The sequence below is a fragment of the Schistocerca serialis genome, chromosome 8 (assembly GCF_023864345.2).
Source record: "Schistocerca serialis cubense isolate TAMUIC-IGC-003099 chromosome 8, iqSchSeri2.2, whole genome shotgun sequence".
In the NCBI taxonomy this organism is placed as follows: Eukaryota; Metazoa; Arthropoda; class Insecta; order Orthoptera; family Acrididae; genus Schistocerca; species Schistocerca serialis.
Window position 1 is genome coordinate 82,793,943 of NC_064645.1, and position 15,660 is coordinate 82,809,602.

The 15,660-nt window shown below is 39.2% G+C and overlaps 1 protein-coding gene across 2 annotated transcripts in view; it reads left to right on the forward strand.

The window, feature by feature from the left end:
- LOC126416221 (suppressor of cytokine signaling 2-like) overlaps positions 1-15,660 on the forward strand; it is a 307,587-nt gene that overhangs the window by 251,957 nt on the left and 39,970 nt on the right. The gene's annotated exons all lie outside the window — the stretch shown is intronic.

Sequence of the window (15,660 nt, forward strand, 5' to 3'; positions counted from 1 at the left end):
TTCAAAAAATGGTTCAAATGGCTCTGAGCACTATGCGACTTAAGTTCTGAGGTCATCAGTCACCTAGAACTTAGAACTAATTAAACCTAACTAACCTAAGGACATCACACACATCCATGCCCGAGGCAGGATTCGAACCTGCGACCGTAGCGGTCACTCGGCTCCAGACTGTAGCGCCCAGAACCGCACGGCCACTCCGGCCGGCACGGAAGTTGTCTCGGGGAATCAATAAGAAGAGATTTGATAGACGATACGGATCTTGTTATAGGGAATGTATATGCCAGGCCTCTCTCCATTTGGAAAAATGTAAGGAAGTCTAATTCAGCAATTAAAGAGGTTGTGAGGGATCCTCACCAAGTAACGCTAACGGAAGAGATAGGGAGGATTCAGGGAAGAGCTTCTCTCTGCGATACTAGTGCGCTTAGTCAACGCGACAGCGTCACCTCAGTTCCTAACAATCTTCGGTACGAGACGCTACCGGAAGAATACTTTGCGTCACGTAAAAATTTCCTCTTTTAATTCAGAGAGCAGATGTTCCAAGAGTCAGCATATCCCACTTCCTCACATATGAATGTCTCATACCGATCATGGTGCTAAAAGCAAATAATCATGACTTCGTTCTTATACGGAAGCGTTCTTACGGTATTTTTCACCGTCTGGTACAACCTATTCGGTGGCTATTTAATTGCATGCTGAAGTGCTGATGTCTTACCAACCACTACGTGGATTCCACAGAGAAAAAAAAATGGTCTTTTTATTTATGATTAAAATACAATCTGTAATGTAACCTCCCCACCGCAATTTTTTAAAGAAAATATAGCAATACTTAATAGAAATGGGGGCCAAGTGTAACCTCCCCACAAAAATTTTAAAAGAAAATAACGATACTAATTAGAAATGCTGATGGACATGGCTCTATGCGTAACCTGCCCACAATCAAATGTACTGACAATGGCAACAAATGTGAAATTCGCAATCTGACTCAATTATAAATCCTTCAAAAAATTAAAGTCCATTCAGTGACAAGAAAATTCAATTAAACCGAAATATCGGTTTTTGGCCCTGTGTAAAAACAATCAGAATTAAAGTCTTACCTCAGAATAAATGGATGTCACATATCTGCTCTTGTTGTTGCGCACCACTTGGAGGAACTGCATTGCAAATAATAATATTCTCCTTTTTTTTTTGTAATTCTAGTGAAATTTTTTTTCAAAAAGAAGTGGAATGAAATGGGAAGTGCAACGAGATCTTTAGTTCAAAAAAATTAAACTTTTGAGAAAATGCTTTTGAAATAAAAAATTATTATTGGGAGACTTGTTGGAGAATAATTACAATAAATAAAATTTTTCATTATCTAATGATTATATTAATTAACAGTATACCTTATTCCTCATCTTGACCATTGTTGCCGACCGCCTACATCACACAACCGCACTGGGCTGCTACTACTGACCGACCGCTCTGCATGACGACTACAGACTGAGTACTGCTCTCAACTAGACAGAGCTACAGACTCGCAACGACAGACTGACTGCTCTGCATAGCGACAACTAACTCGCAAAGACTACTACTGACTGAGAACCGCTCGCAACACTCGCGCGGTCAAGCGCATACTCTCTGGTCACAGATGCTACAATGCCTCGCCATCGCTGCTGCGTTACATACGTGTTTCATAACCCTCCACTCGGGGGGCAAAAATTTGGCAGCGATGGTGAGTCATTTGGACTTGCCAAGCGCGGCAAAATTTTTCTTTAATTAACAAAATCCTACAACTTACAGAATATTTAAATGTTGTGCACACGCACTAAGTACAAAATATATCAGACAAGGACAAAATGTGAATACTAAACATAGTAGCAAATCAGAAAAAAGTATATACAAACTTTTTGACAGATAAAGTGCACAGGCACTGAAAAAATTCTTTAGCATATGCAGAACAAATAAACAGACTGGCAAGAATAATTAGATGTAGTACATAAAGTAAATGTTGTGCACACGCACTAAGTACAAAATATATCAGACAAAGACAAAATGTGAGTACAAAACATAGTAGCAAATCAGAAAAGTATATACAAATTATTTGACAGATAACAAAGTGCACAGGCACTGAAAAAATTCTTTAGCATATTCAGAACAAATAAACAGACTGGCAAAAAATATTATGTTGACAAGTGTACATGCACTGAAAAATGTCTTTAGCATTTTCACAACAAATAAACATAATGGCAAAAAAAAATTCATGTCCAAAGTGCACATGCACTGAAAAATGTCTTTAGTATTTTCACAACAAATAAACATAATGGCAAACATCATGTCGACCAGTGACATAAGTGTACTCACACTGGAGTTTAGCGAATCGAAAAATGTATAACCTTTGAACATAAATGATGTTACCAAAAAAAATTTTTTCTTTATGTGACAAGAATCAGGATAGGAAAGGGAAGGATTACATCATGGTTGTAGCACTTTAGATTGCACACAGCTGCTCTGAAAGTCCATATCTTTCCACAGTAGTACAACACCAAGTGACACAACTTGAAGTTCTTTTCCCATCAGAATTTATCAGTGTAGCCAAGACACTGAACTGTCGTAGTAATGTTCCATGTTTTCATTTTGGCAGTACATTAGGTACACCAAACAGTGGGACCATAATAATGTCTTCATCGCTCATGGTGGTGGACAGCATGTCGTGTCAACACCACACTCTTACAAGGCACACCAACGTAGAATTAGTGCAAAACCAAATATAGTGCTCCATGATCACTGGGATAAACAGGACAAATGGACATTGCAGTAATTCAGGGTAGTCAGCTTATGAGGTGAAGGACATCAAGTCACATAATATTGACAATTACAGTCTTCATTGATAGTTCGTGGCATTCATAGCCCAGTTATTGAACATTTCTGTACCAAGTATGTAGTATTACAGAAAAATGTTCATTAATTGTTTTACATAGAATCAGTAGCCTTCTTTTCCTGGTTACAAAATATTATGAAATAATCGCATTCTTTTCAGTTACAGAGTATAATTAAGAATCATTAACCTTCTTCTAATTACAGTTAATTAATCATTTGTCTTTAATTAATCATTTGTCTAATTACAGTTAATTAATCATTTGTATAATTACAGTTAATTAATCATTTGTCGTTAATTAATCATTTGTCTAATTACAGTTAATTAATCATTTGTCATTTCAATATACTAAGAATTATTAGCCTTAATTAATTACAAAGCATTATTAAACAATCACATTTATTTCCAATTACAAAGTATGAACATTGAAAACAAGAGTTAATTAATGGCATAATTAATAACAATTTCGTTGATTGACATTAATTATTGGCACTCAGTGGCCATCAAGTATTGAATAGAATAAACATAGTTCATCATTCAGTATTATTCAGATCATTACAAAGTCATTATTAAAAATCAGTTAATTACAGTCAAATCATTAGTAGTCACAGGCATTACAATAAACAGTGGCAGTTATTAGCTAGTGACAAAGCATTATTTTGAATATAGTCTCATTAAGAGGTCATTACTCGAGTGACGTGATATTCAGAGTTGATCAGTATTATTCAGAATTATCATAAACTAGTGACATTATGTGGGACTGGTAATACATTTTTTTTGGTAGCAATGCATTGCGTTGGGATCGATAATTAATTGCTGAGGCATAATACTTTTTGCTTTTGACCTATTGCTGCAAATGAGGATAGGTAACGTCATTCGTCATGAGTCAGCTGTAGCAAGATTATGTAACAAGGCAGTACATGTGATCACATTTATAAATGATAAACACAAATGGGTAAAAAATATAAAAATGCAAGTACTAGAACAGGTATAATAAGTAACAGGTTTAGTAAGTGTCATGAAAAACTTCTCCTGGAAAAAATACAAAAACGGATTATTGACCTGAAAGAAGAAACGCACACTATGCTGAAAAGTAGTGAACTTCGAATTAACAAGTAGTGAAATGTGTATAAAATGTGTTCCATAGCTGTCCTTTCCAAAACTTTCCGTCATCCTACTATGCAATGTAACACCTGCTGTCAAAGCAAACCGCAACAAATACTTAAATAACTACGTGGCATAAAGAAAAAAAACTTCATTATCCATATCATCATAACTTCACCATTATCATCACCTGTAAAGAAAAACTTCATTATTCATAATACCATTTCCTTCATCATTATTCATCAGTATTCACTATCATCTGCAAAAAATCACTTCATTACTCATTACATAACTATTCCTTATCTCTAGCATATTTCATCACTAAAACTAAGATGTGTAGTTCAGTCTGACAGCCTGCATCAATCACCTTGTATTCTGAAAGAAAAAATTAGTTAAGACTGCTATTCTGTGATGAGTATAGTATAGTCTTGTTAATGCTTGTTAATCCTGATCCCTTTACTCTTCCTCATAAAGTTATTGCATCTCCTTTCGTTTATTCCGTAGGTGAAATTCCCATTTATGTTAAATTTATTTCTTAGAGTCATCATTCCTTTCTGAAATTGATGAACAAAGATTAATGTCTTGCATTTAAATCCTATACCCACTAAATAATGACTGGTTTATGGTGACACAATTAACCATACAGCATAACATGACAGAAAACGTAATATGTCCAAGACATTGACAGTGTTCGGATGCGAAAAAATGTACACAGAATAATACAATGCAGTAGCAAAAAAAATGTGAAACAGTCACGATGTTGAGATGTCATAAGGCAAAAAAAAAAATGTCAAAGTCGACTGGTGTGTGTTATATCTTAACTATTTCATAGTGCATACAAACAAAACTGGAGTACAGTCATATACACAAAAAAATGGAAAATGTGCACGGTCTGAAGTGTAACGACAAGAAAAGCGACCTGCTAACCTTACCTTGCCGGGCACTTGCCAAGAAAAAAAAAATACGATAATCATCAATAAGTAGTCACATAAATATAATTGCAGAAATAGTCGTAAATGTGTAAATTCATCTGGAAAAATATGCACGGTCTGATGTGTAACGACAAGAAGAGCGATCTGCTAACCTTACCTTGCCGGGCACTTGCCAAGAAAAAAAAATACGATAATCATCAGTAATTAGTCAGGTGAATTAATTGCATTAGTAAATGGCATCATAGTGTGTTGAATCATACAGTGGTTTCACTCAATAAACGGTTTAATGTTTGAGATATGGTGATTGCCTTTCGATTTTCTGGTTCTCAAAGTTTCGACGTGTACAACATTGGGGTGAGGGATACTGCGAATCCGATACGGACCTGCGTATAGAAGTTCAAATTTACTGCACTTACCTTTTAATTTGCTGGATAAATAGTGTGTACGTACTAATATCTTCTGTCCAACGTGAAAGTCGCGGCGTGTACAAACCTGTTTTTGCTGTCTTCTCCGGCGCTCTGCGGCACGTTTGATGTTGTTCAGCGCAATGTCAATTGTTTCGTGGTGTCGTAGGCGACGATTTTTGGGGAATTCTATTAATTCTTTAATTTTGTTCGGTGGTTCAACGTTTTTCAGTATAACAGTCGGAGATAGCATAGTGGATTCATTTGGAATGGAATTAATTACATCTTGGAATGAGAGTATGTGTGTATCCCAATCAATATGTCTTTTGTGGCAGTATATTCTGCACAGCTTACCAATTTCCTTCATTAATCTTTCACAAGGGTTCGAAGAAGCGTGGTACTTGGATATATAGATCGGAGAAATGTTTCTAGCTCGTAACATGCGTGTCCATACAGTACTACGAAATTGAGATCCATTATCAGAAATTACTTTCATTACATGCCCTACATGAAATAGAAAATGTTTTACAAATGCTTTCGAAACAGTTTTAGCAGTAGCTTTGCGTAACGGAGTGAAAGTAACAAATTTTGAAGTGAGCTCAACAGCGACAAAAATGTAGCAAAAACCTCTGTTAGTTCTCGGAATCGGACCAAAAATATCTACTGCGGCCATGTGTCTTAATTTCACAGGTATAATGGGATATAAAGGAGGAATATGTGAAGTGGTGTCTGATTTAGCTTTCTGACAAATTTTACAAGACGCTAAAACTCGTCGTATACGTTTTTCCATGTTGGTAAAATAACAGTTCTGTCTCAGTATAAGAAAACATTTTCGTGCTCCGTAATGTGCGTAACTTAAATGAGTGTACCAAATTAGTTTGTTAACCAGTTCGTCAGGAATGCATAATAACCAAATGTTGCTGTCAGGATGAGAGCGGCGAAACAGAATGTCATTGCGTACAGTGTAGTGGTTCCTAATCGTAACATTTTTCCTATCTTGCCAAAGGTGTTTAATTTCTTTCCACACATTGTCCTTATTTTGTTCTTGTGCTATGTCCTGTAATGACGATGAAATAAAATTTTCAAATGCAACTTGCTGAATGTACATGACACTGAAATTTGTTTTGCAGAAGTTGGTTGCTACGTCTTGCTGATTGTTGCCGAGAGAACGCGATAGTGCGTCTGCTATAACATTTTGTGTACCGGGAATGTGAACAATCGTAAAATTAAATTCCTGTAAATACAGTTTCCATCTACTTAATCTATCGTGAGTAAATTTGGCTGAAAGTAAAAATTGTATCGCTCTGTGGTCTGTGTAAACGGTGGTATGTCTGCCATAAAGAAAGTGCCGAAATCTCGTAAAAGCCCATACAACACATAATGTTTCAAGTTCTGTAACGGAGTAATTTCGTTCAGCAGGTGACAGAATGCGGCTTGCAAATGCGATGTTTTTAATTACTGTAGAACCATTTTCTTCAATTTCCTGGAAAATGTGTACGCCTAAAGCGGTGTTGGAACTGTCGGTGGCAATGGAAAAATTTCTAGTAAGATCGGGGTGCGATAAAAGTGGAGCATTCAACAAAGCATGCTTCAGGTTCATGAATTCACAATGTGCTTGCTTATCCCAAGACCAAATAGTGTTCTTACCTGTTAATTGACATAATCTGGGTGTGTCTAAAGAAGAGTGATGAATAAATTTACGAAAAAAGTTAATTAAGCCCAAAAAACTGCGTAGTTGTTTCTTCGTCGTAGGAACAGTAATGTCACGTAGAGCTTGAAGTTTTTCCGGATCAGGTGCAATGCCTTCTGCTGAAATTACGTGTCCAAGAAATTTTATAGAAGTTTTGCCAAAGTGCGATTTACTAAGATTAACTGTAAGTCCTTGAGCATGGAAAGTTTGTAACAGTTGTTCAAGAATCAGATTGTGTTCAGACCAGTTAGTTTTTGCAATAAGAATGTCGCCTACGTACGTCGTGATTCTGTCTTTAATGCAAACGTGTGTCGGATGGCGTCAAAATTAATAACATTTTCGTGAACAAGATTCTGCGTGCCTAAATTATTGCTTACGTTATTGGAATATGCAATCTGTACTGTGTCTGGTCAAATTCTATCGTATGTGCTGTTATTTACGGGAGAATATTGTGGCATATCCACTATATGAACTGTTCTGTTATTTCTTACTGACGTGTTACGCTATGGATGACACCTATTGTCTGTTCCATTCATGATTATTTGTTGTTGCTGATGTTGTTGCTGCTCATAAGATCGACTGTTATTAAATGTACGCTGAAAATTGTGCTCATCATTCTTTTTACGTCTGTCCTAATAATCATTCCTATACGGTGTATTGCGATAGGAATTGAAATAGAGTGTTGTCTGTACGTAGTTATTTCTTTGCTGCCATGCGTTACTATTTGTTGGCGCTGAGACTATACATGCACGCGGCGAAACATTAAAGTTTGGTTGACCTTGTAGACTGCATTGTTGGTTAGGTATGCTAAGCGGTTGACTTTCATGCTATTGTGGTGGAAAACGTCTATTGTTACCAAAAAATGCGTTTGCTGTTAATTTTACACATACTGATGATTACGATTTTTATCTGTAATTAAAATTACGGCGGTACTGGAGTGCCTACTGAAAATTGTCACATTCGGTAAAAGTTTGTCACATCGGATATTCATTACATGTTTCTTAATACTAGGTAGAGCAATAGTTAAAGAGCAGTTTGGATAGATATAAAGGATAGTAGAAGAGAAGGCAGCAGTGCAGAAAACTAAAGATGAAATAGCACTACTACAGCTCGGGGCCCTATGCTCGCTACGGCACATATTCATTAAAGCGTAATGAATCCCCTGAGGTCATTTACGCACTGCAAATAAATTTTAGCTTTTGTGTTACAGGCAATAGCGGTAAAATTTCAAAGGCAAATTGTTGTATTCGTGCTAATTCAAATTTCTTCATTACAGGCAATGCTGTTGTAAATACAAAAATAAATTGTCGCATCTGGTTCAAAGCTAGTTTCTCCATTACCGATAATAGCGGTGAATGTACAAAGATAAATTGTCGTATACAGTGCAAATCGTGTATCTGTGTTCTGTCATTATTAAATTCTTTACATTTGCTTACAAATGCAAATTGCTCGAAATCTACGTTCTCGTCACTCAGTTTGATAACACGTTCAGGTTTGTGTGTGAATCTGTTCGTCTGTGTCATTTCGGATTTCAAGTTGCGTAGCTTTTCAGATTTTAAGTCGCGTGGCTTTTCGGATTTTAAGTCGCGTAGTTGCTGTAAATTGCTCACATTATACACGCTGCGTGACTCTGACACATGTTCATAAAGTGGCGTCTGTTGTGGTATGTTATTAACTGACATGTTTTTCATCTCTGTTACTTCTTGTTGTAAATTTGATAACTTCCGACGTAACGTGTTGTTAGATGAATCGATTTCATTAATTGTCAGCTGTAAATTTTGAAATTCAGGTGTTTGGATAAAAGAAACCGGTGCAGTATCGTCTGATTTATTGTCATTAGTATTTTCGATAACATCAATACGACTGGCCAATTCATCACATTTTTCAGTCAGTATTTTAACCTGATCATCGGTTTTAGAATCAGACGCATTAATCTGTTTTTGCAACTTGCGCGTAGTTTCGCTCAGTTTTTTAACATCAGCTTTGATGACATCGCAATCCTGTGTTAGATCTAGTTGTTCGAATCTATCTGTCACTGTTTGAATATTTACTGTGTGTGTATCCGTTTTTGCTTTAAGATCAGAAATTTCATCCCGTAATTCCGCGTTCAATTGTTCTATGGTATTAATTTTGTCGGACACTGTAGTAATATTATTGTCTACATACGTCTTCGCTTTCGCGAATATTTTACGTTTGTCCTCTTGTCTCTGTGCAGTGATTGTTTCCATGACTTGTCGTTTTACTTTGTTTTGATCTTGAATAAATCTGCGGAAACGCGTATCACTGTTCTGTATGTGCTGACTAAAGCGCTCGTTAATCTGAGTGTTCTGCTGTTCGAATTTCGCGTCTATCTTTGCGTCCATAGTGCGCGAAAGTTCTACCGTCATTGCTTTAAACTCGTCCCTTAATTGTGCAGCTTTTTCAGAGCATTGTTTAGCGACTCCGCTAATTTCGTCTCTGAGTGTTTCTGTTGCGACTGTTTGCATTTCTCTTAATTCTTGCGCAACAGATTTAATTTCTTCGCTATTTTTTTGTGAACACGCCTCAATTTCCGCGCGCAACTGTTCCTTAGTGTCATGGCACTGCGCGGCAACGGCTGTAATTTGTTCACTAATTTGTTTGAAATTTTCGTCATTATTGTCAAGTTTTTCATTTAAGTGTTTGTTATCTTCCCTAAGTTGTTTGACCTGTTCATTGAGTTGTTGTTTAAGATTTTCGTTATCTTGTTTGTTCTGTTCCCTAAGCTGTCTGTTATCTTCCCTAAGTTGTTTGAAATTTTCACTCCGTTGTTTATTATCTTCCCTAAGTTGTATCAGTATTGCCATAATTGGATCCGAGCCAAAATTACCATTTCTATTATCTGTACTGTTCAATAGTGGATCTGGAATTGTTTCACTTTCTGTAACCATTTGGTCATTCTGAAATTTACAAAAAGGTTTGTCAGTCAAATGTATACTATCAGTCATTGTTTCGGAATTAAATACATCTGTCCTACTTTGTGTGATCTGTTCATTTTCATTAGACAGATTTGACTGTACATTACTTGAATTTTCCAAATCGGGTGTGTTAAGCTCTACAGCGCTCATTACCATAGAGCATTCTGCGTCATCAATTGTCGTCAAGTTAACAGACGAGACAATTGAGTTCGTTTGTTCATCATTAAGGTGAAAGTCATCATTAGTGGTTGGAATGCACTGATTGTTAGTGAACGCAGGATTGTCATCATTACGTTGCGTATCACAATTACTATCGGTCACGTTGTTTAAGTCGGTAATTTCATTCACAATACTTCGCGATACACTATTCACAGTCTTTCGCGGCATTTTTACAATAGTCAAAATTTTTCACAAAGCAAATAAGCACAATGCAAAAGCAACACACAAATACAACAAAGCAGCAAATTGCCGTTGACCTGTAGAAAGAAAGTCACAATATTATTAAAAGCGTTGCGCCAAATCCTAATTATCTAAGCAAATAAGAGCAGATATCTGACTGTCGCTCAAAAGACTCTCAACGAAATACGATCCTGGACTGGGTGTCGCCAAGTGTAACCTCCCCACCGCAATTTTTTAAAAGAAAACATAGCAATACTTAATAGAAATGGGGGCCAAGTGTAACCTCCCCACAAAAATTTTAAAAGAAAATAACGATACTAATTAGAAATGCTGATGGACATGGCTCTATGCGTAACCTGCCCACAATCAAATGTACTGACAATGGCAACAAATGTGAAATTCGCAATCTGACTCAATTATAAATCCTTCAAAAAATTAAAGTCCATTCAGTGACAAGAAAATTCAATTAAACCGAAATATCGGTTTTTGGCCCTGTGTAAAAACAATCAGAATTAAAGTCTTACCTCAGAATAAATGGATGTCACATATCTGCTCTTGTTGTTGCGCACCACTTGGAGGAACTGCATTGCAAATAATAATATTCTCCTTTTTTTTTTGTAATTCTAGTGAAATTTTTTTTCAAAAAGAAGTGGAATGAAATGGGAAGTGCAACGAGATCTTTAGTTCAAAAAAATTAAACTTTTGAGAAAATGCTTTTGAAATAAAAAATTATTATTGGGAGACTTGTTGGAGAATAATTACAATAAATAAAATTTTTCATTATCTAATGATTATATTAATTAACAGTATACCTTATTCCTCATCTTGACCATTGTTGCCGACCGCTTACATCACACAACCGCACTGGGCTGCTACTACTGACCGACCGCTCTGCATGACGACTACAGACTGAGTACTGCTCTCAACTAGACAGAGCTACAGACTCGCAACGACAGACTGACTGCTCTGCATAGCGACAACTAACTCGCAAAGACTACTACTGACTGAGAACCGCTCGCAACACTCGCGCGGTCAAGCGCATACTCTCTGGTCACAGATGCTACAATGCCTCGCCATCGCTGCTGCGTTACATACGTGTTTCAGTAACTATCAAGAGAGGGCAAAGTATGAACAAGAGGGAGCGGTCATTTTTTTGGGATTTCTGTTAGAATGTTCATCACCAATATTTTGCCGTCTGCACTTCGCAAACATATAAGCAGTTTCCGCCGCTGCCCTCACCAGACTATTATGTACACCTTGTGATACAAAAACCCGCCACTACAGCGCCTCCCATTTGACTAGAAGCATGTTCTAAACTTGCACTTGTAGGTAACCATTTGCAATTATTTGTGGCCATCTACACTTGTTTGTTGCCACCAGCACGCGTATCTATTGCAACTACACCGTGGAAAACAGTTTTGTTTCAAGAAAGTGGCAATATGTTTTATCACAACAAAAATGTCGTAGAGTAAATGTATAATTTACGTACCTGCGTTGAAATCATCCCGGCTCTTGCGAATTTCCATATAAACACTCAACGCTGCCGACCGGAATATTAGTTCTGAACCATTTGTCATTGCATGTTTCACTTCATCTACAAACCCACGAAATGCGTCAGCTTAGATATTAGATGAGACCCCAGGCCAGATAGGCGAAAACTCATGATTTATCGCAGGACGCTACGGCGTTGTAACACTTACACGAAACACTCTATGATGTCAGTCAATGTTATAAATGTACTTTAACCATCTGATGCACTGTGTGACACTGAGCGCCTTGTCTCACAGTGGGATAAATGTATTAACTGTTGTGGCGATTACTTTTGAAATAATAAACAGTTTACTTTCTTTTTTTTCGACCTGTCTCGTTTTTAAGTGACTATCACCTATTTTTTTAAAAATGTATTGGCTTTTGGCTTGAACAATTTAGCCAGAGAATTGAATGACTACAGATTTGGTACACAACATCATATATACAGCATAGGCATTAGACATTACAAATTAAACACTTTCTGCGTCAGTCACTTGTTTATTTTGCCACTACGCGTTTCGATGTTTCACACCATCATCTTCAGATGGAGAAATGTTTATTTAAGTGGGTGGTGTCGATGAAGAGAACAGACGTTTTTTCACAGCGGCAGAACGTGCTTCTAGCACTTGGTCTGCGACTGTGAAAAGACGTCTGTACTCTTCACCAACACTAGCCATATAAATAAGCAATTCTCCACCTGAAGATTATGGCGTGAACCACCGAAACGCGTAGTGGCAAAATAAAAAAGTGACTGAAGCAGAAACTGTTTTATTTGTATTGATCAACCAAAAAAAGTGTGTGAAATCTTATGGGACTTAACTGCTAAGGTCATCAGTCCCTAAGCTTACACACTACTTAACCTAAATTATCCTAAGGACAAACACACACACCCATGCCCAAGGGAGGACTCGAACCTCCGCCGGGACCAGCCGATTGATCAACAGTCGTAGCCCGTATAATGCCGTCCCTTATGGACGAAGTACTCATTAGACATTACATTAATTCAACGTAAACTTCATAGTACACTTTGTACATTCGCACAGTCAGCACAGTCCATATATCACAACTTCTTATGTTCGACCCTTCGTGTCTGACTTATAACTGGAGATCCGCTTCGTGCAGCCACGCTGCCTTTATAGTGCGAAAGTATTCCCGTACAGGATTTTGTGCACAAACTGACCTCTCGGTTATGTGCGATAAATGTCTGACGGGGTTAATGTCGGATGATCTGGGTGACCAAATCATTCGCTCGAATTGTAAACAATGTCCTTCAAACCAATTCTGACATAGGTCATTGACATCTATAAAATCGTTGTTCGGCAACATGAATGGCTGGAAATGATCTCCAAGCAGCCGAATATAACCATCTGCGGTCAACGATCGGTCCAGTTGGACCAGAGGACCCATCCATTCCATGTGAACAGAGCCCACATCATTATGGGGCAACCATCAGCTTGCACAGTGCCTTGTTGACAACTTGGGTCCATGGCTTGGTGGGGTCTACCTCCTACCATCAGGTCTTACCAACTGAAATCGGGACCCATCTGACAAAGCCACGCTTTTCCAGTCGTGTAGAGTGCAATCGATATGATGACGAGCTCAGGAGAGGTGCTGCAGGCGATGTCGTGCTGTTAGAGAAGGTACTCGCGTCGGTCGTCTGCCAAATTTCGCCGGACTGTCGTAACCGAGACGTTCGTCGTACGTCCCACACTGATTTCTGCGGTTATTTCGTGCAGTGTTGCTTGTCTGTTAGCACTGACAACTCTACACAAACGCCGCTGCTCTCGTCGTTAACTGAAGGCCGTCGGTCACTGTGTTGTCTGTCGTGAAAGGAAATGCCTGAACTTTGATATTCTCGGCACATTCTTGACTCTGTGGACGCCAGAATACCGAATTCCCCAACGGTTTCCAAAAAGAAGTGGCCCATGCATGTAGTTCCAACTAACATTCTACGTTCAAAGTCTGTTAATGACCGTCCCGCGGCCGTAGTCACGTGAGAAAGGTTTTGACATCACTCACCTGAGTGTAAATGACAGTTCCACCCATTCACTTCCCTTTTGTATCTTGTGTACTCGCTGCTACCGCCCTCTGTGTATGTGAATATGGCTATCCAATGAGTTTCGTCATGTTAATGTATGTGCCATTCGCAAAGTAAAGTGCACTACTGGCCATTAAAATTGCTACACCAAGAAATGCAGATGATAAACGGGTATTCATTGGACAAATATATTATACTAGAACTGACATGTGATTACATTTCACTCAATTTTGGTGCATAGATCCTGAGAAATCAGTACCCAGAACAACCACCTCTGGCCGTAATAACGGCCTTCATACGCCTGGGCATTGAGTCAAACAGAGCTTGGATGGCGTGTACAGCTACAGCTGATCATGCAGCTTCAACACGATACCACAGTTCATCAAGAGTAGTGGTTGGCGTATTGTGACGAGCCAGTTGCTCGGCCACCATTGACCAGACGTTTTCAATTGGTGAGAGATCTGGAGAATGTGCTGGCCAGGTCACCAGTCGAACAATTTCTGCATCCAGAAAGGCCCGTACAGGACCTGCAACATGCGGTCGTGCATTATTCTGCTGAAATGTAGGGTTTCGCAGGGATCGAATGAAGGGTAGAGCCACGGGTCGTAACACATCTGAAATGTAACGTCCACTGTTCAAAGTGCCGCAACGCGAACAAGAGATGACCCAGACGTGTAACCAGTGGAACCCCATACCATCACGCCGGGTGATACGCCAGTATGGCGATGACGAATACACGCTTCCAATGTGCGTTCACTGCGATGTCGCCAAACAGGGATGCGGCCATCATGATGCTTTAAACAGAACCAGGATTCATCCGAAAAAATGTTGTTCTGCCATTCGTGCACCCAGGTTCGTCGTTGAGTACACCATCGGAGGCGCTCCTGTCTGTGATGCAGCGTCAAGGGTTACTCCAGCCATGGTCTCCGAGCTGATAGTCCATGCTGCTGCAAACGTCACTGAACTGTTCGTGCAGATGGTTGTTGTCTTGCAAACGTCCCCATCTGTTGACTCAGGGATCGAGACGTGGCTGCACGACCCGTTTCAGCCATGCGGATAAGATGCCTGTCATCTCTACTGCTAGTGATACGAGGCCGTTCGGATCCAGCACGGCGTTCCGTATTACCCTCCTGAACCCATCGATTCCATATTCTGCTAACAGTCATTGGATCTCGACCAACGCGAGCAGCAATGTCGCGATACGATAAACCGCAATCGCGATAGGCTACAATCCGACCTTTATCAAAGTCGGAAACGTGATGGTGCGCATTTCTCCTCCTTACACGAGGCACAACAACAACGTTTCGCCAGGCAACGCCGGTCAACTGCTGTTTGTGTATGAGAAATCGGTTGGAAACTTTGCTCATGTCAGCACGTTGTAGGTGTCGCCACCGGCGCCAACCTTGTGTGAATGCTCTGAAAAACTAATCATTTGCATATCACAGCATGTTCTTTCTGTCGGTTAGATTTTGCGTCTGTAGCACGTCATCTTCGTGGTGCAGTGATTTTAATGGCCAGTAGTGTATTTTGAAAGCAGGATTTTAAGTTAGCTCGCCTTTAATAAAATGTCTCCCCCTGACTCGACAGCAGCGTCCCTAGATAGTCGTCCATTTTACGTCCAATCACTGTAGATGGGGTCACGGAGAGACGCGTTACGGTAGCCGTTCGTGCCGCGGTGCAGTTTCGCCCGACGCCGGCGCCGGGCAGGGAAATTTAGCGCAGGCGCCCGTGAGGCGGGGTACCGGGGTGGGGTGCTTTATCGGAGTCGTCCGT